The 24,415-nt window shown below is 48.5% G+C and overlaps 1 protein-coding gene across 1 annotated transcript in view; it reads right to left on the bottom strand.

Annotated features, from left to right (window-relative positions):
* MGAT5B (alpha-1,6-mannosylglycoprotein 6-beta-N-acetylglucosaminyltransferase B) overlaps positions 1-20,600 on the bottom strand; it is a gene marked incomplete at its 3' end in the record, with an annotated part of 153,236 nt that extends 132,636 nt beyond the window's left edge. Inside the window, exon 1 of the mRNA XM_088458220.1 lies at positions 20,513-20,600. The remainder of the gene's footprint in view (positions 1-20,512) is intronic.
* Between the last annotated feature and the right edge of the window lie 3,815 nt (positions 20,601-24,415).

The raw sequence follows: 24,415 nt of genomic DNA, 5'->3' as shown, positions 1-24,415 counted from the left end.
TTTATCATAAAGCAGGAAATGTTCTCTTCAGGCCACAAAGAGGAGATGGGTAGATGTGTGGCTTGGGTTATATTGATTGGTGTCTGTATGACCCAAACAGAAGCTTTAACCACCCAATTTAGTACAGTGCTTATTTCACATTAATGACTCCACTCTGCCCTACAACTGAGTATTTTTAGGTAATGTCCAATTACTTTGAAAACAGTTGAAACTGCTTCATCTTGGGACGGAAAGGTGACCAAATCACATTTAACCCTGTGTCAGGCGCAGCTGGCCTGACAGGCGCCACAAAGCTTTTCTCGCTCACCTCATCGCCACAGGGGCCTGCCCCTCCTAGTACCTTCCTATCTCTACGTGCTGTTTGAAACCCCCCTAGTCAGTTTTCCCGCCGCCTGCATGGAGTGCAGTAGTTACCTTCCTGGCCCATACTTGCCGACAATCAGCTCCAGCCTTCCGGGAGGGAGCTGATTGTAGGCTAATAGCAGGGGGCGGGGGCGGCCATTGGGGGCGGAACCAGGGGTGGGGGCGGCCATTTGGTGGAACACTGGGGACGGGGACGCACGATCGCGTCATTGTGACTCTGCCCCCTCTTCACAATGCTGTTATTTTCAGCATTGTGAAGCAGGGGGCAGGGCCACGATGACGCGATTCTGCGCGAATCGCGTCACCGGGCCCCCCGCTGCGGGGGTTTCCGTTTTTTTCAGGGGGGAGGTCGGGAGGGTCGCAAGCTTCCGGGAGGCTTGCCTGCCTTTCCGGGGGGCCGGGAGCGGCACCCGAAAATCTGGAGGCTCCCGGCCAAATCGGGAGGGTAGGCAAGCCTGTCCTGGCCTCTCAGGCTCATTGCGCCCGAACTCGTCCGACTTTTGAAGGTATGTATTTCTTTTTATTTTCTCACAATTTTGTGTATTTTGCTCATTTTATGCATGAAAATTACAAAGGTTGTGGGTATTTTGCGGAAATATGTAGGTTTGTCCAGGGTGGACTCTTAGCCACACTGCGCCTCTTAAAATTTAGTATTTTTTGTTTTACTTGCTTTAAGGTTAATAAATGTGGTTTTGTGAGTCAGATTTCCATATATTCTCTCTTTGTACATCCTCATGAAGGTCACTGATCACTTTAAGAACGTTAGAATTGAATTAATTAGGTGCTAATGACGATTTTATAACAGTCACCTTTCAGGCGCACTGCGCCCGAACCTGGGAGTCCCAGAGGTGCGCCTGATGAAGGGTTAAGTAAAGTTACTGGTGGCCAAACAAACTGAAAACATATTGTTGAGTTTTATCAGGTACTTTGTAAAAATACTGCACAGTAATTTTTTCACAATAATCACGCTACAAAGTTTATTCTAAAACCTACCATTCCTTTTGATTGAATATTGCCATTTGAAGCGTACTTACTAGGTCGGTGCAGCCAGGTCCGGCACTACCACTAGACAACCTTCAGCAGCTACCTAGGAGTGCCTGCCACTAGAGGGCGCTTCTGAGTCCGATTGCTATTGGGCCCGCAGGCCAAGCGATCGCACCCTCCATTTGCCGGGCGCCCGAAGAGATTGTGTTACCAGCGGGCGCCCGGGTCCTTCTCTCCCCAACCCCCCCCCCCCCCCCCTCGGCGCCAGCGGCAGCCAAGAGGACTGAGCTCTCTCCTGGTCCCGCAGTGCACTATGGGAGCACTGCAAGGGCATTACTATTGGTGGCACTGCTGGGAGCATTACTACTGAGGGTACTGCAGGGAGCATTAATACTGGGGGCACTACAAGGGCATTACAACTGGGGACGGCACTACAAGGGCATTACAACTGGGGGCACTGCAGGGGGAATCATCCCTTTAATTCGGGTCATGTGAATATTATTAGGGCACTGTGTATGTGTCTGTGAGCTGGCCAGAGGGTTTGGGGGAAAACAGGGGCAGGATTGTGAACCTTTGCCTAGGGCACCCTGAAACCTTGCACCGGACCTGGGTGCAGCAGGTGGTGTGGTGGCGGCTTAAGTGGGCAGTGCAGGTCGTGCCAGCACAATCGCATCATTGCAGCCCCGTCCTTGCTTTATAATGCCGATATTATCGGCCTTGTAAAGCAGAGGGCAGGGCTATGAATTGCGTCATCCCCCCGAACCGCCCACTTCCGCGTGCGGGCGCAGAGTGTGGCTGTGGCGGCCATTCCAGGAGACTTGCCTACTCTTGCGGGGGAGCAGGGAGTAGCACCCGATTTTCGGGAGGCTCCTGGCAGTCCCAGGAGAGTAGGCAAGTATGATTTGAAGCAATTTATTAAACTATGAGATATTTTTTAATTTTGTATTAATATTCAAAAACGTAAACATATCATCTGATAGATTTGTGTCTAAACTCCTCTCACACATATACTGAATATCAGTGCCATACACACTCCTCTCACACATATATTGAATAAACCTTTTATCGGATGAGGTGTTGTCATGTGTGCAAACCACTTATCATACTAACATAAAATAAAGACACTGAGACGAGGATTTGGCAGATAACTTGATGGCGATTTATTGGAAAAATTAATATTATTTATTAATTCTTAAATTAATTAAGGATGTATGGTGGCAAAGAAAGGACGGCCAGAAATCAGCCAGATCTGCTATGCCCACACACAAACAACAAAAGACATAGCAGGCGTAGATCGCCCAGAGTGCATACACATAACCATGTAAACCATGTCAAACACAAAAGGTAACGCTCACCCTCTAACTTGACTACCCACCCGTTTAGGTGATGATACTGCCCCCCGTTAGGTTGGTACAGCCAACTACCAGTCAACGAAGGGAACGCCTTTAACTCATAATTGCACCCGGACTGGTGAACTGCCGTTCTTTCCCGCCACAGCAAGGTTCTGCTTAGAAGAACCGCCGCACCGCCACCATACCAAGGACTACCCCAATAACGCCAACACCCTAAAAAGATCCACAAGAAATAATGACACACCTTCTTCTGTCAAATGAACTCCGTCAGCCCTATATAAATGACTAAAACGAAATTGAATGCCCTTATGGTAAATGACACGGCCATCATTGGCCATCACAAATTTGGCTACTGCAAAGTTAAGCTTCTTCCTAGCCTCATCTATAGCGGGAAAACTCCTAACCCCACGCCAGACCTGTCGAGGCACAATGCAAGACCAAAGTAATGTACACGAGGGCCAGGCCGATAGCACCCTCGCCAAATCGTTAATTATATCAAGTCGCAATGCTAAAGAGGACCTCTGTCCTAAGTCGTTGCCTCCTAAATGGGTCACCAAAATACGTGGCCTGCCAAAATTTTTTGCGTACTCTAACAGTCTAGGACAAAAGGAATGCCATCTCATACCCCTGAAACCTATCCAACGGATCCTAGCAGAATGTTCACAAAGTGGAGCATGATCTGAACTCATAAAGCTAGCGGCCCAGAAAATATAAGAATGGCCTATAACCCAAATGTCCTGCGTGTCAAAGAGCAAACCTAAAAATGGAGAAAAGCAGTAAATACCAAATTAGTAGTTGTAATAAAACAATAAAATTTTATGGTGTATTAGTGGGATCTGAAAGAACAATAAGTGAGTATCTGCCAAAAGAAAAAGTTTCTATTGTTGCCAACTTTACTATTTAAAGTGGCTAGGACAAACAAAAAGACACAAAGGGGAAGAATGGGTGGGGGGAAATTGGGAAAAAACATGTGAACTCGGCAAGAGGTAAAATAAAAACCTGCTGAGGGATGGACTATGACCTAATTAAATGTTTTGAAATTAGCCGAATTGAATCCGTCAGATCAGGCAAAAATTGTAAAATCCCTCAAGACTCCCATTGCCAGCAATGGCGAGTAGCTAATCCCGAGTAGGGTAGACAGGGGTAACAGACGAGACAAGACGAGACGGAACTTGAGACAAAAACAAGAAAACCAGGCAAGCAATAAAACATAACATTGAAAATATTACATTGCCCTATGGTTCCAAACAATCTTAATGAGTAGGTCGGATGTAACTTTTATAACTATCCGATTTCCAACGTCCCAGTGACTTAATTTCCGATGGTGAGAAACCCGCAGCAGCTGCCGAAGTTGCGGCGCCGATCCTAAATGAGTGCGTACCAAAATCCTGAGGTGAGAGGCCTAAACCCGATACACACCGCTTCAGAAACCAACCAAACTGGTATTTGGTAAGCGGAGTCCTGTCCAAGTGCATAAGCCATGAACCAGGTACATCCGGGCGTAACAATGCGTAACGCATCGCTAACGCCACAGGGCAGATCCGTTCGTCCTTAGACGGACTCAACGAGAACCACCTACCCCTACCAGTCTGGTCGGTCTTTGACCGCCGTATCCTACAAAGCAAAGCTCGATGAGTGACCGAGATATCCGAGCAGAGCATGGTGGCATCAACCCGTTTGGAAGATGCCACCAACTCCGATACGCGCAATGCGCCGTGAAAAGCCACCGAAAACGCCAGTTGGATCAGGATCGCCTCGTACTCCTTAAACGCCACTTCGGGGACTGCCCCCAGCACTGCCGGAAGCAAATGGGCGTCCACAGGTTTCCTACGGTCAGCAACTGGCCGAGAGACCCGCGCCCAACCCTTTAAAGCCTTCGCAATCAGAAAGCTTTTAGTAAAGTCAGGTTGTCCCTTTAATTTAACATAAAATGCAATGCCTGCCAAGGAGCGCGCCACAGAAGCCCTGGATCTACCCCCCAAACGGAGACTCCAAATAAAATAAAGCATCGCACGATGCTGACCCTTACCTGCCTGCCTGCTGCTACGGGAATAGTCTTCCCATTCATGCCAAGCCTGACGATAAGCTCGCAAAGTGGAGGGGGCTAGAGACTGCTCTGCTAAGCCCTCCATGCCGGCTCGATCACCTGCCAAACATAAGAGGGGCAAAGCACAGCATCAACGTCAGCACCAGAGGCCAAAGATCGGAATCTAGCCCACTGAAAACGTGATAACGCATCAGCTATCCCATTCTCCACCCCCGGCACGTGTCTTGCTTTAAACATGATGTTAAAACGCAAACATGTCAGCACCAGCTGCGCAAGCAAACGCAAAACCAGCAGGGAAGACGCGCGTTGACGATTAATCGCGTGCACCACGCCCAGGTTGTCACACCTGATCACGATGCTGCGATTGCGCAAGCGTTCACTGCAGATTTCTAAGGAAACCATTATGGGAAAGAGTTCGAGAAGGAGCAAGTCCCTGGTCAAACCCCTTCCTTCCCATTCCTCTGGCCAATGACCAACGCACCAGGAACCATCAAGGTAGCAACCGAATCCCGTGGCGCCTGCCGCATCGGTGAACAGCTGCAGCTGCAAATTGTCCGTGGGTGGAGGCAACCACAGCCGGACACCATTAAAATCCTGCAGAAACGAGACCCAGACAGAGAGGTCCCGCTTAATCTCTGAGGACAAACGGAGTAGTGGGCTATCCCATGACCTCCGCAAGAAAATTCCACGCACCAGTGCAAGAAGGTGCTAAATCGCTCAAAATATGCGCATGACACCGAACATCCCATAGGCAAGCACTTGTCTATGTAATATTCGCCGTCCAAAAGCCCATAAACCGGAATGACTCTGGGTGTAAGGGAAGCAGACGAAAAGCCGATTCAACATCTATCTTAGCCATCAGCGCGCCTGGACCATAAAACCTAACTACGTTCAAAGCATCGTCAAACGACTGGTACACCACCGAGGAAACCTCAACTGGTATGGCATCATTTACTGATGAGCCTGGCGGATAAGACAGATGTTGAATAAGCCTGTACTTTCCTGGAATCTTCTTGGGGACCACTCCCACCGGGGAAATCACAAGATCCCTTATGGGAGGTTCTGCAAAAGGCCCTGCCATGCGTCCTAAGGTAACCTCGCTAGCCACTTTCTCCCTAAGAATGTGAGGCAACTCGAACGCAGATTTCAAATTCCTAGGCGAACCTGTGTCAACCTCTCTGCAAATAGATAACTGGAAACCAAAGCTGAAACCTTTTAACAAAAATTCCGCGTCCCGGAGAACAGGGTACCAACGCAACCATTTTGCCATTGCGGCGACGCAGACGGGGGATGAAGCTTTACTTAGAACCAGCGCCTTTTGGTGGCTGAGCAGGCTGTTGCTGAGCACCCGCCTTGAAGCACTTGGCAACTGGGTGGCTGCCACTACATCGCAAGCAGAGGTGACGAAAACGACATTTTCGACCCTGCGTACAAGTGGAATTATTAAAAGCGAAACATTTTCCAACGGTCGCCTGCTGCTGGCCCTGACGACCTGAACTAGCTGATTTATTCACGTTGTACGCTTCAAACGCAGGACGCAAAGGCTGCGTGACCTCGAGCCAAACCTCTACGTCCTTCCAGCCTAGATCCATCACCCGTCTGCCGTCCTGCTTGCGACGGAATTCTTCGTCGTACGCTCGCCAAGCCATGCCCCTGGAGGACAACTGCATGCTATGAACTAAATGGAGGTACCTAATGACGTTCAGGTGCTCCTCTGGGCGCGTCTCCAAATAACAAGCCGAAAAAATGCAAAATCCGGCCAACCAATTATTGTAAGATTTGAAAGCTTCCAAACCTATACCACCCTTTGCCCTAGCCGCCTTAAACGCCTTCTTAGCTTTTTCCGTAAGTGCAAAAATATCCACATAGTCACCTTTGCGGATCTTACTGCGGCAAGTCGCTCTTAAACCTCACAATACAGCGGTGTTGTCACAATGTACCCCTGCAGAACCTTCTAAACCCTTCTCTATTGGCTTGCGCTTATGGGTGCTATGCTTACGCCTTGAGCGACGCTTTGCCTCCAATTTTGCATATTTAGCTGCTCTCTTGCGCGCTCTGCCCGCGCTGTCCGCGTTAGATATAGAGGAAGCAAAAGAAGACGTCAAGGAACTAGAGTCTGAGAAAGACCCACCTGAACCCTCCGATGTCATGGTATCAGAGGAAAATCCAGACGGCCCCTCCCCGACATCCTCGTCAACCAGCTCTCCTTCTTCGACCACGTCATCTGAAAAAGAAGGAAAAACACCGGCCGCCACCTCTGCGGCAGGCAACCTAGCATCCATATTGCCACGCCTCGAGTCTTGAGTGATCGGAACTGAGGGCGCACTAGTGCCCACGCTATGCTGGGCCAAGCTAGGGGCAATGGCTCTCAATGCTTGCGCCAGCTGCTCTACCTCTGGCCCCCCCTGCGCCCCTGCAGGATTGACGTTAGCAGGCGCGACGGTTTGAGTAGGCAACGAGCCTGCCGGCGGAGCTGCCAAAAATGGGGCAAGCACAGCCGCCAGGGTTGACAAAGCAGATGCGATGGCTGAGGGATCTGGCTGCGCAGCAAAAGGGGGAGGGGTGGCAACACTCACAGATGCAGGGGATTGCACCCTATTACTGGTACTAGAATTCTGAGCCCCAGCCCTGGGAACATGAGCAGGGGACAGACTGGATGTGGAATGGCTGGAATGGCTAAGCCCCGCCCCCCGCTCACTAACATGGCGGGCGCCCCGCCGTGAGCGGGGAACGGGAAGGACCATGGGGACACTAGCATGGCCTTGGCTGCTCCTAGATGGGGCTCTATGGCCCCGCCGGGACCTCCGCCTTTTAGCGGAGGCTGTGACCTGGCCGCCGGATGGGAGAGCGCGCCCGCGTGTAGGTGTCGCGGCGCGCTCCCGCCCGCTACCAGCCGCAGTGATCGCGGGAGCTCCGGGCGCCGGCCTGAACCCCGCGCCTGCATAGCAGCGTCGCCGGAGGCACCACCCGCCACACACACGGCAGGGGCCACCCCGCGACGCCCAGCATGATTGGCGCCGGAGACAGGATCCGCCGCATCCGCGACGGAGGCTGCTCCTCCACGCCTGCGCAGGCCCCGCTCCGTAGCGGCGCCTGGAGAAGCACCCGCCGCGTCCGCAGCAGGGGCCGCCCCACGCCGCTGGCGTGAGCCAGTATTCAGGTCAGTCTGGAGGAAGCGGGCAGGGGGGGGCGCAGAGCGGCGGGGACGGGGCATGGCTAATGACAAAAGCGAGGGTGGACAGGGCCAGGTAAAGGGACAATAATGTGCTGCTATTTATTTATATAGAGCCAGGAAAGTGAGGGAAAGCAAAGTGTGAAATGTAGAAAATAGGGGCAGGGATAAGAAGGGAAGAGAATCTAGTGATGAAAATAAGAAAGAAAAGAATTAACAGACCAATGTAAGGTACAGACTATCACTGACCAACTCTGACACTGACCACAATCTGGAACAAAGAGGCTTTGGCCCTCACTTCTAGCCCCTTATATAATGTCTCTATTGAAAACCCGCCCCAGCTAACGATAGGCTAACTCTAAACAGTAATTTGCATACATGCCGGCCCCCATCCTAGAGGTTTAACACACCTCTTTTCTTATGCAATCTTTCGGTTTCACTATCAGTGCCATACACACTCCTCTCACACATATACTGAATATCAGTGCCATACACACTCCTCACACATATCCTGAATATCAGTGCCATACACACTCCTCTCACACATATCCTGAATATCAGTGCCATACACACTCCTCTCACATATATCCTAAATATCAGTGCCATACACACTCCTCTCACACATATACTGCATATCAGTGCGAAACACACTCCTCTCACACATATACTGAATATCAGTGCCATACACACTCATCTCACACATATACTGCATAGCAGTACTGTACACACTCCTCTCACACATATACAGCATATCAGTACTGTACACACTCCTCTCACACATATACAGCATATCAGTACTGTACACACTCCTCTCACACATATTCTGCATATCAGTACACACTCCTCTCACACATATACAGTATATCAGTACACACTCCCCTCACACATATACAGCATATCAGTACACACTCCCCTCACACATATACAGTATATCAATACACACTCCCCTCACACATATACAGCATAGCAGTACAGACTCCCCTCACACATATACAGAATATCAGTACTGCACACACTCCTCTCACACATATACAGCATATCAGTACACACTCCCCTCACACATATACAGCATATCAGTACACACTCCCCTCACACATATACAGTATATCAGTACACACTCCCCTCACACATATACAGAATATCAGTACTGTACACACTCCCCTCACACATATACAGCATATCAGTACCGTACACTCCCCTCACGCATATACAGCATATCAGTACTGTACACACTCCCCTCACACACATATAAAGCATATCAGTACACACTCCCCTCACACATATACAGCATATCAGTACACACTCCCCTCACACATATACAGTATATCAGTACTGTACACACTCCCCTCACACATATACAGCATATCAGTACATACTCCTCTCACACATATACAGCATATCAGTACACACTCCCCTCACACATATACTGAATATCAGTGCCATACACACTCATCTCACACATATACTGCATAGCAGTACTGTACACACTCATCTCACACATATACAGCATATCAGTACTGTACACACTCCTCTCACACATATACAGCATATCAGTACTGTACACACACCTCTCACACATATTCTGCATATCAGTACACACTCCTCTCACACATATACAGTATATCAGTACACACTCCCCTCACACATATACAGCATATCAGTACACACTCCCCTCACACATATACAGTATATCAGTACACACTCCCCTCACACATATACAGCATATCAGTACACACTCCCCTCACACATATACAGTATATCAATACACACTCCCCTCACACACATACAGTATATCAGTACTGTACACACTCCCCTCACACATATACAGCATATCAGTACACACTCCCCTCACACATATACAGTATATCAGTACTACACACTCCCCTCACACATATACAGAATATCAGTACTGTACACACTCCTCTCACACATATACAGCATATCAGTACACACTCCCCTAACACATATACAGAATATCAGTACTGTACACACTCCCCTAACACATATACAGAATATCAGTACTGTACACACTCCCCTCACACATATACAGCATATCAGTACCGTACACACTCCCCTTACACATATACAGCATATCAGTACCGTACACACTCCCCTCACACACATATACAGCATATCAGTACACACTCCCCTCACACATATACAGCATATCAGTACACACTCCCCTCACACATATACAGTATATCAGTACTGTACACACTCCCCTCACACATATACAGCATATCAGTACATACTCCCCTCACACATATACAGAATATCAGTACTATACACACTCCTCTCACACATATACAGCATATCAGTACACACTCCCCTCACACATATACAGCATATCAGTACACACTCCCCTCACACATATACAGAATATCAGTACTGTACACACTCCCCTCACACATATACAGCATATCAGTACCATACACACTCCCCTCACACATATACAGCATATCAGTACCGTACACACTCCTCTCACACATATACAGCATATCATTACTGTACACACTCCCCTCACACATATACAGCATATCAGTACACACTCCCCTCACACATATACAGCATATCAGTACCGTACACACTCCCCTCACACATATACAGCATATCAGTACCGTACACACTCCTCTCACAGATATACAGCATATCAGTACTGTACACACTTCCCTAACACATATACGATTAAGCGTCTGCGTTCACAACCGGTTCAGCGACACGCCCGTGACACTACCATAACAGGCCAATAAGATGGACCATATCACTGCCCAGGCATGCACATTTTCAATACAGTACTGGTACCATGCAACTCAATAACAACTGAGATTCAATCCATACACACCGTGGGACTCATGCGCTGTAAGAGTTTTTAGGAAATTTTGCATGCACAGTGGCAAAAAAAACACTCAACTGGGACTCAGAATCAGGCCCATACTTGCCTACTTTTGAAAAAGCATTTCAGGGAGATTGTGAAAGCAACACCTATGAAGGCGGTAAAGTGGGCGTGTACTGCTACAACTGAGAGGCGTGTCATAAAATTTACTTACATCCAAATGTAAATGAGACCTTTAGTAAGAGCTACTTGTTGATGAAAACACACTGATACTCTACAGAAAATGCATGTAGCCATAGGGATCATTGGGCCTGAATCAGACCCGGACGCTATTTGCGGCTGCTCGCTGGCTAAAAGGGGCCAGCTATTTAAATCATGTGCTCACACTACGTCGCGTAAAGCCGCCCACTAAGCCAGAATTGGCTGCCTGGCGACCAGATTTTCAACAACCCCCGGGCCCTGTAGTGCAGACCGCGAGCGCGGTCCACACTACAGAGTAACAAACACACAGCTGCCAGCGGCGGCTGTATGTTTGTTATAGCAGCCAATGAGAGTCAGACAGACTCTCATTGGCTGCTGCGTCATTCACGGAGTGAGCCGGCTGGAGTTCACGCTCCACCTTCCGGCTCACCCCGCAGCAGGTGATGGGAGAGACGTCATGATGTATCTCCCAGAGTGCAGAGCGGGCCTGGAGGAGCGGACAGCGGCGGTCGTCGGCATGAGCGTGGATCAGGTAATTTGCGGGTTTTTTTAAGGGGCACTGCTGCATGGGGGGTGGCCATTGCTGGGGGCATTGCATAGGGGGGGGGATGGCCATTACTAGGGACACTGCATAGTTTGGGTGGCCGCTACTGTGGGGGCACTGAATAGGTGGGGGTGGCCACTACTGGGGACACTGTATGAGGGGGCCACTACTGGGGCACTTTACAGGGTGGGGCCGCTACTAGGGGAAATGCATAGTGGGGACTACTACTGGGGTCTACTTCTGGTGTCACTGCATAGGGGGGGACTACTACTGGGGGCACTGTATAGGGGGGACAGCTACTGGGGGCAATGCATAGGGGGGGGCCACTTCTGGGGCCACTGATTAAAGGGGCACTACATATGGGGACCACTACTGGGGCACTGCATAGGGGGGGTGGCCACTAGTGGGGGCACTGTATAAGGGGGGCTGTTACTAGGGCACTGTATAAGGGGGAGTGTTACTAGGGCACTGTATAAGGGGGGCTTTACTAAGGGCAATGCATAGGGGGACTACTACTGGGGGCACTGCATAGGGGGACTACTGGGGGCACTGCATAGGGGGGGACTACTACTGGGGGCACTGCATAGGGGGGGACTTATACTGGGGGCAATGCATAGGGGGGGCACTTCTGGGGGCACTGATTAAAGGGGAACTACATAGGCGGACCACTACTGGGGGCACTGTATATGGGGACCACTACTGGGGGCACTGCATAGGGGGGGTGGCCACTACTGGGGGCACTGTATAAGGGGGGCTGTTACTAGGGCACTGTATAAGGGGGAGTGTTACTAGGGCACTGTATAAGGGGGGCATTACTAAGGGCAATGCATAGGGGGATTACTACTGGGGGCACTGCATAGGGGGACTATTACTGGGGGCACTGCAGAGTGGGGATTACTACTGGGGGCACTGCATAGGGGGGATTACTACTGGGGGCACTGCATAGGGATGCCCAAAGCATATTCTTGCATCTGGGCCCACCACTCTCTGGTTCGGCCACTGCTGGCGGTGGCTTTGCTTGCCCTGGTTTTTTTGGCTGCGGAGGGGTGGTCTTTCTGGGAGTTGGTTGCCTGGAGAGGGGGGTTAGCTGCTCAGTAATGTGGCTGTGGGAGGGTGGTTTACCTAGGGTACCCCGTTAGTGGTGTGGCCATGGGGGTTGGTTGTCAGGGGTGTAGGTGCTCAGTAATGCTGCCCCAGGGGAAGGGGGGATCTGGCTCCTACACTTTCATCCTGGCTCCTAGGTTTTAGAAAACTTTGTCAATCCCTGCACTAAGTAATAGCGAGCGGCCGCACTATGCGCTCGCACCTGTATAAAGACGCCCCTTTGCCACTCACAACACACGTCATCTCCGGCAGCTGTAGGATTAATCGGGAACATCGAGAGCCATCGGAGCTGCTCACAGCGCTTGTGGTAGCCTTTTCCCACCACAACATTGCGAGCAGATCAGGCTAAAATATTGTCGAAGCTGAAGTTCAGTTTAAAATGTAATCGCGGTGACGCCATCTTGCGACTGGCCGCAAGACGCCATCTTGAAAATGAGATCGCAAGACGCCATTTTGCGAATGGCCGCCTAAGCGCCATTTTAGATAAACTCACATTTTAGAACATGTGGCGATAATACTATTAGCACCATGCGATTGCATCTTTCACCAGTTCTCATACACACATTAATACGCACAATTGCGCTGTTAACTAGTCGCATATTAGCGAATGCATAGGACTTTATATGAAACAGCTGTTTTATTAGCTTTATGCGCATGCATCTGCCCCAAGTTAACTAGTGTCCTTATATCAAACCCCGAATGCTCACACATTACATATTCACACATAAGGTTTAATAAGCTTTAAAGTATATGATTTAAGTTGGCTCAGTTAGTTTAAATGCTGAGAAATAAAGATATTTGATAACTAAGGTTTTATACATGCTAAACAAGCCATGTTTGGTTTCATACTGATGCGTACTCTTTCCACAGTATTCCGGGGTTATCGGTGGGGAGATCGCATCATGCATTCTCGAGTTATGGATCGCAGAGACTTCAAGCAGCAAAATGTATTAACTGTTAGGATGTTACAGGGGGCGGGAAGGGAAAGACCCCCAGCTGTTAGAGTCTATTTAAACCAGCCTGTTAAATGCTCTGTAACAGATGCTTCTTCCCTGGGAACCAATGACATCATCAACAAACTTCTCTATTGTCCTGTCTATTCTGGGGTTGTATATGTGTGCTCAAACGCTGGGTTCTTAGTCTTCGTGCTGAATGCTGAATGACGAGGGGTCTCTTGCTGATGCCTATCTTCGGGTCCGGAAGCGTGCGTATGTATACTGTACTTGGGTCTGTATAATTCCTTTTGCGCCTAAATTGTGTCTGGATCAATTGCGTGTAACTGTCTGAACTTTTACTTGAATAACACTATAACTGTGTTTTGGAACCACAGATTCCAGGTCTAAGTCTTTATTTACTGTATGACTGCGTACGCAAATTAGCGTCATCCTCAGAAGGTATAGGCAGGTTATCAGAAGGTATAGGAAGGAGTGTATAGAGGTTCTGATCCAGTATCGTTAGTATAACCCAGACACGTGTGTAATGACGCTACTTTGCTAATTATGCACACCCATTAAACTCCGTTCTGATGGTCGGGCACGCCTGCATTCGCACAACCACACCCCCGTTTACAAGCACCTTCCCCTGTTACCACCCACAAATGGCACTATCTGTCACTCAAAATAGCGGCCCGTCTGCGGGCTACAGGAGAGCACTTTCCCATCGCAATGACTGGTTTGTGCATGCGCATTGCGACTCATACGCATGCGCAGATTGCGAAAAATCGCTCAATGCGACCGAGCGCAGCATAGTGTCCTGGTTTGAATCAGGCCCATTGTCCCTTATAACTAGGGATGTGCAGGCTCGGATAGGTTCGAGTTTGCACGTGGAGTTCGGATTTTTCCCTCCAAAAAAACGGAACTCAGAAAGAGGCAAAACGTCATCTTACATGGACGAACATCATCATTCCTGGACTTTTGTCCAGGAATGATGATGTTCGTCCATGTAAGATGACGTTTTGCCTCGTTCTGAGTTCCGTTTTTTTGGAGGGAAAAATCCGAACTCCACGTGCAAACTCGAACCTATCCGAGCCTGCACATCCCTACTTATAACCAATATAGGGAAATTATACTAATGATTCCATTTTAATATATATATCTGTTTTTTTTGTATATAACAGCTTCATAACTTCATAGCTGCAACCAGGGAGATTGGTAGACTCTTCAGGGAGTCAGGGAGATTACTACTATTTCAGGGAGTCTCCCTGACAATCAAGGAGAGTTAGCAAGTATGATCAGTCCCTATATCAGTACACCATACTTGCCGACATTGGAGTTTTCCTCCACAGGAGTAGCCTGGGACGGAGAAGCAGGTGGGAGGACGGGTCACATCATTAAGCCCCCCTTCACCCTCACTGCAATTTGCTGCGAAGGTCGCACATTTAAATAAGGGGTGGGCCAAAATGACATGATTCTCAGAATCGCATCATTAGGTCTCGCCCCCTACTCGCGGACCCGCCGGTCCGCAAGAAAATTCTCCTTATTCTGCCCACTTCACTAGGAAATAGGCAGAATGCGGGAGATTTGCCTTTCCTTCCAGGGGTGCGGGGGGGTTACCCAAAAAATCAGGAGCCTCCCGTGACTTCTAGGAGGGTAGGTATGTATGCAGTATACACAACTCTCACACATGCACTGTATATCAATTCTTGCACCAGCACAGTCTATTAGTGCACACTTGGCTTTCACACATACCAGTATATCAGTGCAAATCGATCACACCTGCACAGTATACCAGCACACAGTCACAACTGCACAGTATACCAGCACACAGGGCTGTATTCAGAGGTGGCCGTACGGTCTACGACCGCACGGCCGCCTCGATGTTCGTCTAGTGCGCATTCGCACGAGGGAGCCGGCTCCTTCGTGCGCATGCGTGAGACCCGCTACGACCGACAGCGCTGGTCGTAGCGGGTCTCTTTCTAAAGGGGGCGAGCTGTCGATGTTGATTGACAGCTCGCCCCGTTTGGAAGGCGGGGCGGGGGGGTGGCAGCCCAAACGGAGGCGTTCCCATGGGAACGCCTGCCGTTTGGGGGAGGCCCCACTGACATCACTAGTGATGTCAGTGGAGAGCTTCCGGCTCTGACAGAGCCAGAAGCTCTCCGGGGCTTACGACAAGTGAGACCCTACCCTAGGGCCTCGTCATAAGCCCCGATGGTCACGATGGTCTCTGACCATCGCGACCATCACCCTAGCGGTCGTTAGAGCTGTGGGTGTTAACCCACAGCCTAACGACCGAAACAGAGGCGGCCGGTCAGGATGCAAGCGGCCGCCCAGTTTCTGAGCGACCGCTTGCATCCTCCGACCGCCTCTGAATGAGGCCCACAGTCACAACTGCACAGTATACCAGCACACAGTCACACCTGCACAGTATATCAGTACACAGTCACAACGGAATTGGTATGAAATACCGATGGACGGGATGCCGGCTGTCAGTACACTGACAGCAGCATCCCGATGGTTCAAATGCCGACAGGGGAACGGTGAGTAGTGTTCCCCTGTCCTATTTACCCCCTAACCCTCCTTTCCTGCACGCTCATATTAACCTTCCCTACTCCACACCCTAACTCTCCCAGTAAGTGCCTAAACCTAACCCTCCCCCCTTAGTGCCTAACCCTAACCCTCCCCCCTTAGTGCCTTACCCTAACCCCCCCCCGTCTAGAGCCTAACCTTAAACTCTCCCCTCCAGCAGCCTAACCCTAAAGGTCCGTATTCAATTTGAGGCGAAATGTCGGAATCGGCGATAAATCATCGCCGATGACGTAATTTTCGCCTAATTCCATTATCCCCGTATTCAATTTCATTGACTTTTCGCCGATGTTATGTCCCCCGGCAGAGGGACGTAAAGCACGAAATGAGTTTGTATTCCTCTGTGTTAACCTCTGGGTTACAGTTACAGCTGTGTTACAGCAGCGCTGCAGTGTGAGGAGCCTCCACCAGTGATACGGACATCCAGCTACACAGCCAGAAATAGCAGTGCGAGGAGCTGCAGAGAGCAGACATTGCATTCAGTTATAGTTACTGCCCTTACTTGTGGTCACCCCAAAGTGTAGGGAAGGGTCACCAGACACTGCAGGGTCGATTACAAGCAGCCACAGGTCACACAGGCAGAGATCCCCTCACAGAGCTGAGGGCCTGATTCAGAGCCGGACGCTCTGACCAGAGCGCTCGCTCTGAATCAGGGCCCTCCTACCTAAAAATGGAAAGGCCTCTTGGACGCTCGCATAGCTGTGGGTTACCACCCACAGCTTATGCGAGCGTCCATGATGATGGTCGCGATGGTCAAGGCCATCGCGACCATCGGGCTTGCGACGAGACCCTGCGATAGGGTCTCGAGGCCGCAAGCCCTGGAGTGATTTTGGCTCTATCAGAGCCAAAATCACTCCCACTGACATCACTAGTGATGTCAGTGGGGCCGGACCCAGACGGTAGGCGTTCCCATGGGAACGCCTCCGTCTAGCAGCCACGCCCCCGGCACGTCCACCAAAGGGGGCGTGCTGTCACTCACCATCGACATCACGCCCCCTTTGGTGCGAGACCCGGAGCGACAGCTTGGCTGTCGCTATGCGGGTCTCGCGCATGTGCACGACGGAGCTCCCTCCGTCGTGCGCATGCGCATTAGGGCACCATCGACCCACTTGCGAGCGGGTATGAATTAGGCACTGAGTCCTTCACTGTCTGTAGCGCGTAATAACGCACTAAAGCGTGTATTTTACAATCACTGCTGAAACGTCATATTAAATGGATTTTATGTCAAACTTGTTTGGAGAGTGCTAGTCTTTTGTTTTAGTTAATTTGGGAACAAGTTTATACAGTATATAATTTTTCTTATAACACAATAACATAGGCAGTCATATTCCCTGTAAACAATAAAAAAAAAGGGTGTACATACTTAGGAGCAGTCGTTCATGGGAAGTGTAGTGCCAGAGTGGCGATCATCATAAAGAAAGGCAGCCGCGGGTCATACAGGCTGAGCTGAGATCCCCTCACAGTGCTGACTCACCAGATATAGGCAGCGCAGGGGACATGACCGTTCTCATTCAATCACCAGCGCGAACCCGTAATAACCAAGCGGTGGCTGCCGAGGGGTAGGAGGCAGGAGGAGGGGTCGGGAGGGCGCAGGCAGCAATTGGACAAGGAGACTCTGCCTACAGGTGATTGGTTGGGGAGATGCTGGTGATTGTAATTGACTGCTACGGCGCATACAGGTCAGTGACCCCACATCGCGTCCTGTAGGTCCCCCGGTCTTCTACGCTGTCTCCTCCTGTAGCCAGAATTAGCTTCTATGCAGAGCTCTTATCATAGCAGCAGTGCATGGGGGAAGATGCAGAGCTATGGAATGCTCCTAGGCATTCCAGATGCCCTAGCAATTGCTTAGAACGCCTATGCCTAGGGCCGGCTCGAAATACCGACGCCTATCTTAAGTCCCGTGTCGGGCAGGTAGAGTCGGGATTTAGACTGGCGGCATTGCGTCCGCCGGTCTATTATCTACATCCCATTTCGGTTGCTATTTCAGCTATTTCTAAAACATACAGCATTTCAGTGCATCCTCCGTTCACACATTCCCAGAAAACCACAACATAAATAGGGGATCAATAACTCTCCCATATGTGTATTATGTAGGCACACACGCCTCTTATGCATACACAGTATATATCTGCAAATATTTTTCACCCAGAAACAGCAGATCCATGAATACACACCCCTCACGGGACGCGGTCAATATCCAGGCCGCAGGGATTCCGTGGATCAGAATGCAGACGCCGGAAACCAGACACTAGTCAGAATACCGGCGCTGGCATCCTGACCGCCGGGATCCTGAAGGTAAGTAGCGTGTGGGGCGGGGGTTAGGCACTAAAGGGAAGGGTTCGGTTTAGGGTGCGGGGAGGGTTCGGTTTAGGGTGCGGGAGGGGGATGTTAGGTTTATGGGACGGGGGAAGAGTTAGGTTCAGGCACTGGGGAGGGAGGGTTAGGGTAGGTAGAGGGGGAGGGTTAGAATACTGACCGACAAGTGTCGGTATTGTAACCCCGTCAGGATGCCGGTGTCTGGATTCTGACCGCCGGTATCCCGAGCGCCAGCATCCTGAACTCATCCTCCTCTCACACATGTACAGTATATCAGTATGTGCTGAGCGCTCATACACACATAGTATATCAATAAAAAAATATACAATATATCAGTACATACATCTCATGTATATATTGTTGAAGAATATAACATACCTTTCAGTGAGCGTACCACTCAAATATATACATTTATGTCACACAAATAAAATGCATAAAATTGACTGTAAAAGTGTCCATACAGTTCACACAGAGTATATAAACAGACTGTGTATCATATAATTAACCATATTACTATAACTCGCACATTTGAATCTGACATGTACTTCTTGATACAGTACACATTTTAAAATGATCAATTCATCAAAAGTTCCTCACATAAAAATAAATATTACATATAGGCATATTCATTTTACACACACCATATACATGTTTAAAACAAACACACATAGCATGCATAGAATTCCAAAACCAACAATTCACATATAGACAGTTGTAATAATGACAGGATTATGTTATAGGTATATACCATACATTTTATATACATGTGTGTGTGTATATATATATATATATATATATATATACACACAGTCTATTGGAATATTGAACTATCACAGTCCATGTAACCCTTTTATTGTACACAGCTTACGAGTAGACAGATGTCACCTATGCAGAGTCACACACATACCCACATTTAGTGAGTACACGTGACCTTTATGTATAGACACAATCAGCATTTCTCATTTAAATGAAAGGTAAATACATCCCATAATGATGCCGTATACTAAGCAATAGGTTTCTCCTGCAAAAGGCATAAGATGCCTCAGCTATACAGCTAAAACTACATATGGACACACATTCAAAAAGGCACAGTATTTTGAAAGTTGTAATAATAACACATGTACATTAGTAAAGAGCATACATATTTATATTATACCAGGAAAAAATCTTCTTGCAGAACATGCAACTCACAAAGTCAATATGCAAGAAATCCATACCTTTTTTATCTACAAAAATGTAAACACATTTTCTTTGTGCAAAATAATTTACAATACACAACATCGTTCCCCTCTTATCAGATACACAATTGCTACATGTACATCATATGCTGCCATGACACACACCTCTCACAGGTACATTCCATATGTAATCATCATACAAACAGTGCAACAAACTAGACAACTGTGTGTCTATGGTTCATTTTCTTCACGTGCATCCAGCACGTCAAGTGATCAATCAGGCATATCTGTCCTCACCACTCAATTACAGTATATATACACAGGTAATGCAACAACTCAGAGGAACACATACCGGGACTGAACTGCTCGTTGTGACTCAGAGATTTAGGTGACAGTCCTATTCCTCGGGGGCAGAGGATACCCCATACTCAGATACCAGCCCGTACCTTCCTGCCCGGCCGTGCTCTGCACTCTGCCAGCTGGCTGTATGGCTGCATTGTTTCAAGAAAGAACACCGGGCTGTACTACATACACCTACAGCAATTGCGCCACCTGCTGTCAGCCCAGTGAAATTGCAGGCTCCATGTCACAGCGTTGACACAACAGTTTAACCATTTCGAATCCATAATAAATAAAAAAAAACCAGACACGTCACATACTGGTTACATTGAGTGTAGTCTGGTCTCGATTTGTATCATATTATGTCACAGGTGATATTATGTGCTGTTATAATTATTGTGTAGAAGTAGAGTTACCACCGCTCAATAGCCACAAATTAAATGATCTACACTGAAAAATCTTCAAATGCGTATATAAGAAGGTTAAAAACATTGGCACTACTTCATTTACAGGGATAACAGTGCACATTGTGTCCCCATCATTTCTTCAAACCATTACCTCCTCTCCAACCTCAGATCACATCTTCCCTTGTACATATAAGAGAACAGCACGCCGACAAGCCAGAGCTTTGGATGTGGGTATAAATAACATATCTCTCTCGCTGCTGATGTGCAGCATAAGGTGTGAGGGAGAGGTGAGATCCGCACACATCCCGATCATCCATAAAATAGAGCTCATTAGCATTTCCTCCCATTTCCCCGCTGACGCCAGCAGCAGCAGCAGCACTGTGTGATGAGTGTGAGGAGGAGAGGGGATACATTTATATAGATGGGTGAAGCACAGTGTCTATATGTATGTACTAACCTGTGTGGAATATACAGTACATCGAATAGACTAGATGGAAACGTCAGCACAATCCGCCAACCCCCACTTTCCCAACCTTTACATTCGGCATTACATTGGGCTATTGATGTGCATTGACGTCAGGTCTCATCGATGTACAAATAGTATTATTAGTGCAGATGCTCAATATTTTCACCTCTAATTACCCTGTGTTATTATGTACATTGTAATCTGTAGGCTCAGTGGGTGGTTGACACAGTAATCCCAATTCTTTAGGATATTGGGTAGTGTGATACCTTTAAATTTACTCTCCTCTTATAATATCACACACTAGTCAGTGTAAAGCCCCTAAGGTTAAAATTGTCTGTCTTTATTTAGGAATTTGACATAAGTACATTTGTACCAGGTAAAAACATTACTTATTGAGAGCTGCGGAACACTTGTGGCGCCATATAAATAAATTATAATAATAATAATATTGTATAAAGTTTGTTGCTCGCCATGTGTACTACTTACGCCTGTATTTCGAGTTCAGCTTATTTTGTACCTGTGCTTGGAGAAGCAAGTCAGCGGTATTTATGTGCTCAGTATAGTGTTTAGCACAGTACAGGTGTGGGCATAGGTGTGTTGGGGGGGTGCTCACGCACCCATTAGGCAGCCCCAAGCTGTATCTCCCCCTAAACTGAATTCCCACTGGCAGTACCGGTTTCTTCAAACACTGATTCCAGCCATGTACCTGGGGCCTAGTGGTACAGGCAGTGACATCGGCGGGTGCTCCAATCCAGCGCCACCTTGTTCTCAGCGCAAGACCCTGACGAAGACCCTGCTCATGCTTATGGGTGTGGGCTTTTAATTCCCCTTACAGATGCCTTTGCATTTGACTTGCATGTACCTTTAAGATAGCTCTTTGCACATCTCTTACGGCACGGCAAAAGTTTCCGAGTATATTATGATGACAGTCGTACTTTGCCCTAGATGTGACTATATACGCCACATTTCAAGATTTCTGTACATGAAGATACGTACAACCCAAAATACAGCCACAGAAACCCGAGGGTATGGACACATTTTTGTGTACACAAAAAGTTGCCACTTTACAGTTAAAACAGGCCCTCAGTGTTCCAGCTTAAAGAGGCTATACATGTTTTTATGTATATGAGATCTAAAGTAAACTACATTTAAAATGACAGTTATTTTTATATGAAAAAGCTACAAATAAGATCAAAAGATATACAGGCCAATTTATTCTATGTAGAAATATCATTCTGCACCAAAAGATGTTTTATGTAAGTGAAATGAAGAGAGGAACCGTCTCCTAGTATCTTATGGAATATTACAGAAGACAGTTGCTAAGAAAAGCTGACACACTACATTCAAGTTATTTTAAATTGCAGTGAATAGGACACTTTTAAGTATTGTGATCCACACCTTTTACTTCCGTACTTGCATTATATAATATCCCAAAGAATCATCCGTAGATACCAGTAAGATTAAAAACATTTATGAACTGTGATATATCTCTTTAAAACAAGCCTAGGAACAAGTGGCTCCCTAGGTGTTGTGGTACTACAAGTGTCAGCATGGGACTGTGAATATGGTCACTTTACCAGCCAAGCCAAGGAAAGGATAGAGAGGCTCCCTAGTTGTTGTGGTACTACAAGTGTCAGCATGCACCATCACCATAATGATTAAATTGTAGTGGTCTAAACAAACATCACTCTAAAACTGGCCATCCACTCTACAATTTTCTGTCAGATATCTGTCCAATCTGGCTGGTTGGAATGAAAACCTGGTAATGTACGGGAGCAAATGACAGTTGATCATATGGTTTTAAACTCTGAGAAAAGGACAAAAAAAATATTCAAATTGGATACATTTGTGTGTTTTAACCAATTTGTCTGAATGACCATTTTGGCTATTTTCCAGTGTTTGTGAGCAAATGGATGACTGTCATTTGGCCGGTTCTCCCGTTACGCATGGTACGCAGCTGCATAAGGCGCCACATAGTGAAGGGCGCCTCAGCTGCGTACCATGCGGGCCGCGGTGCAGACTGTGTCTCAGTGACACAGCTGCACCGCGTGTGTAGCGCTGACCGGACGGAGTTCGGTCAGCGCTACACAGCACAAACACACAGTCGCCGGCTCCGGCAGCTGTGTGTTTGCTTTAGCAGCTGATGAGAGTCAGACAGACTCTCATCGGCTGCTGCTCCCACTGCCGCAGCCGGACATCTTCCGGCTCCCGCAGTGGGTAATGGGAGTGACGTCATGACGTGACGTCACTCCCATAATGCAAAGCGGCGGACGGAGGAGCTGGTATCGGCGGCGGGACCAGGAGCAGGAGCGGGTTTCAGGTAAGTGGTTTTTTTTCAATTTTCATTACGTCTCTACTGCGGGGGCACTACAAGGGGGGATTACTAGGGAGGGAATACTACTTATGACACTACAGGGGGTAATACTACTGGGGGGCGCTACAAGGGGGGATTACTAGGGGGGGAATACTACTTATGACACTACAGGGGGCAATACTACTGGGGGGCGCTACAAAGGGGGACTACTAGGGGGGGAATACTACTTATGACACTACAGGGGGTAATACTACTGGGGGGCACTACAAAGGGGGATTACTAGGGGGGGAATACTACTTATGACACTACAGGGGGTAAGACTACTGGGGGGCACTACAAGGGGTGATTACTAGGTGGGAATACTACTTATGACACTACAGGGGGTAATACTACTGGGGGGTGCTACAAGGGGGGATTACTTGGGGGGGAATACTACTTATGACACTACAGGGGGTAATACTACTGGGGGGCACTACAAGGGGGGATTACTAGGGGGGAATACTACTTATGACACTACAGGGGGTAATACTACTGGGGGGTGCTACAAGGGGGGATTACTAGGGGGGGAATACTACTTATGACACTACAGGGGGTAATACTTCTGGGGGGCGCTACAAGGGGGGATTACTAGGGGAGAATACTACTTATGACACTACAGGGGGTAATACTACTGGGGGGCGCTAAAAGGGGGAATTACTAGGCGGGGAATACTACTTATGACACTACAGGGGGTAATACTACTGGGGGGGCACTACAAGGGGGGATTACTAGGGGGGGAATTCTACTGGTGACACTACAGGGGGTAATTCTACTGGGGGCACTACAAGGGGGGATTACTAGGGGGGGAATACTACTTATGACACTACAGGGGTAATACTACTGGGGGGCGCTACAAAGGGGGGATTACTACTGGGGGCACTACAAGGGGGGGATTACTACTGGGGGCACTACAAAGGGGGGATTACTACTAGGGGCACTACAAGGGGGGGATTACTACTAGGGGCACTACAAGGGGGGGGGACCACTACTGGGGGCACTATATAAAGGGCACTGCATAGTGGGTACCACTACTGGGGGCACTGCATAGGGGGGGAGTACTACTGGGGCACTATATAAGGGGAATACTACTGGGGGCACAAGGGGCACTGCACAGTGGGGACCACTACCGGGGGCACTGTAAAAGGGGCACTGCATAGGGGGTACCACTAGGGGCAATGCATAGGGGGACTACTACTGGGGGCACTATATAAGGGGAATACTACTGGGGGCACAAG

The sequence above is a fragment of the Taudactylus pleione genome, unplaced genomic scaffold, assembly GCF_031769625.1.
Source record: "Taudactylus pleione unplaced genomic scaffold, aTauple2 ptg000817l, whole genome shotgun sequence".
In the NCBI taxonomy this organism is placed as follows: Eukaryota; Metazoa; Chordata; class Amphibia; order Anura; family Myobatrachidae; genus Taudactylus; species Taudactylus pleione.
This window is presented reverse-complemented; position numbering and strand designations above follow the sequence as displayed.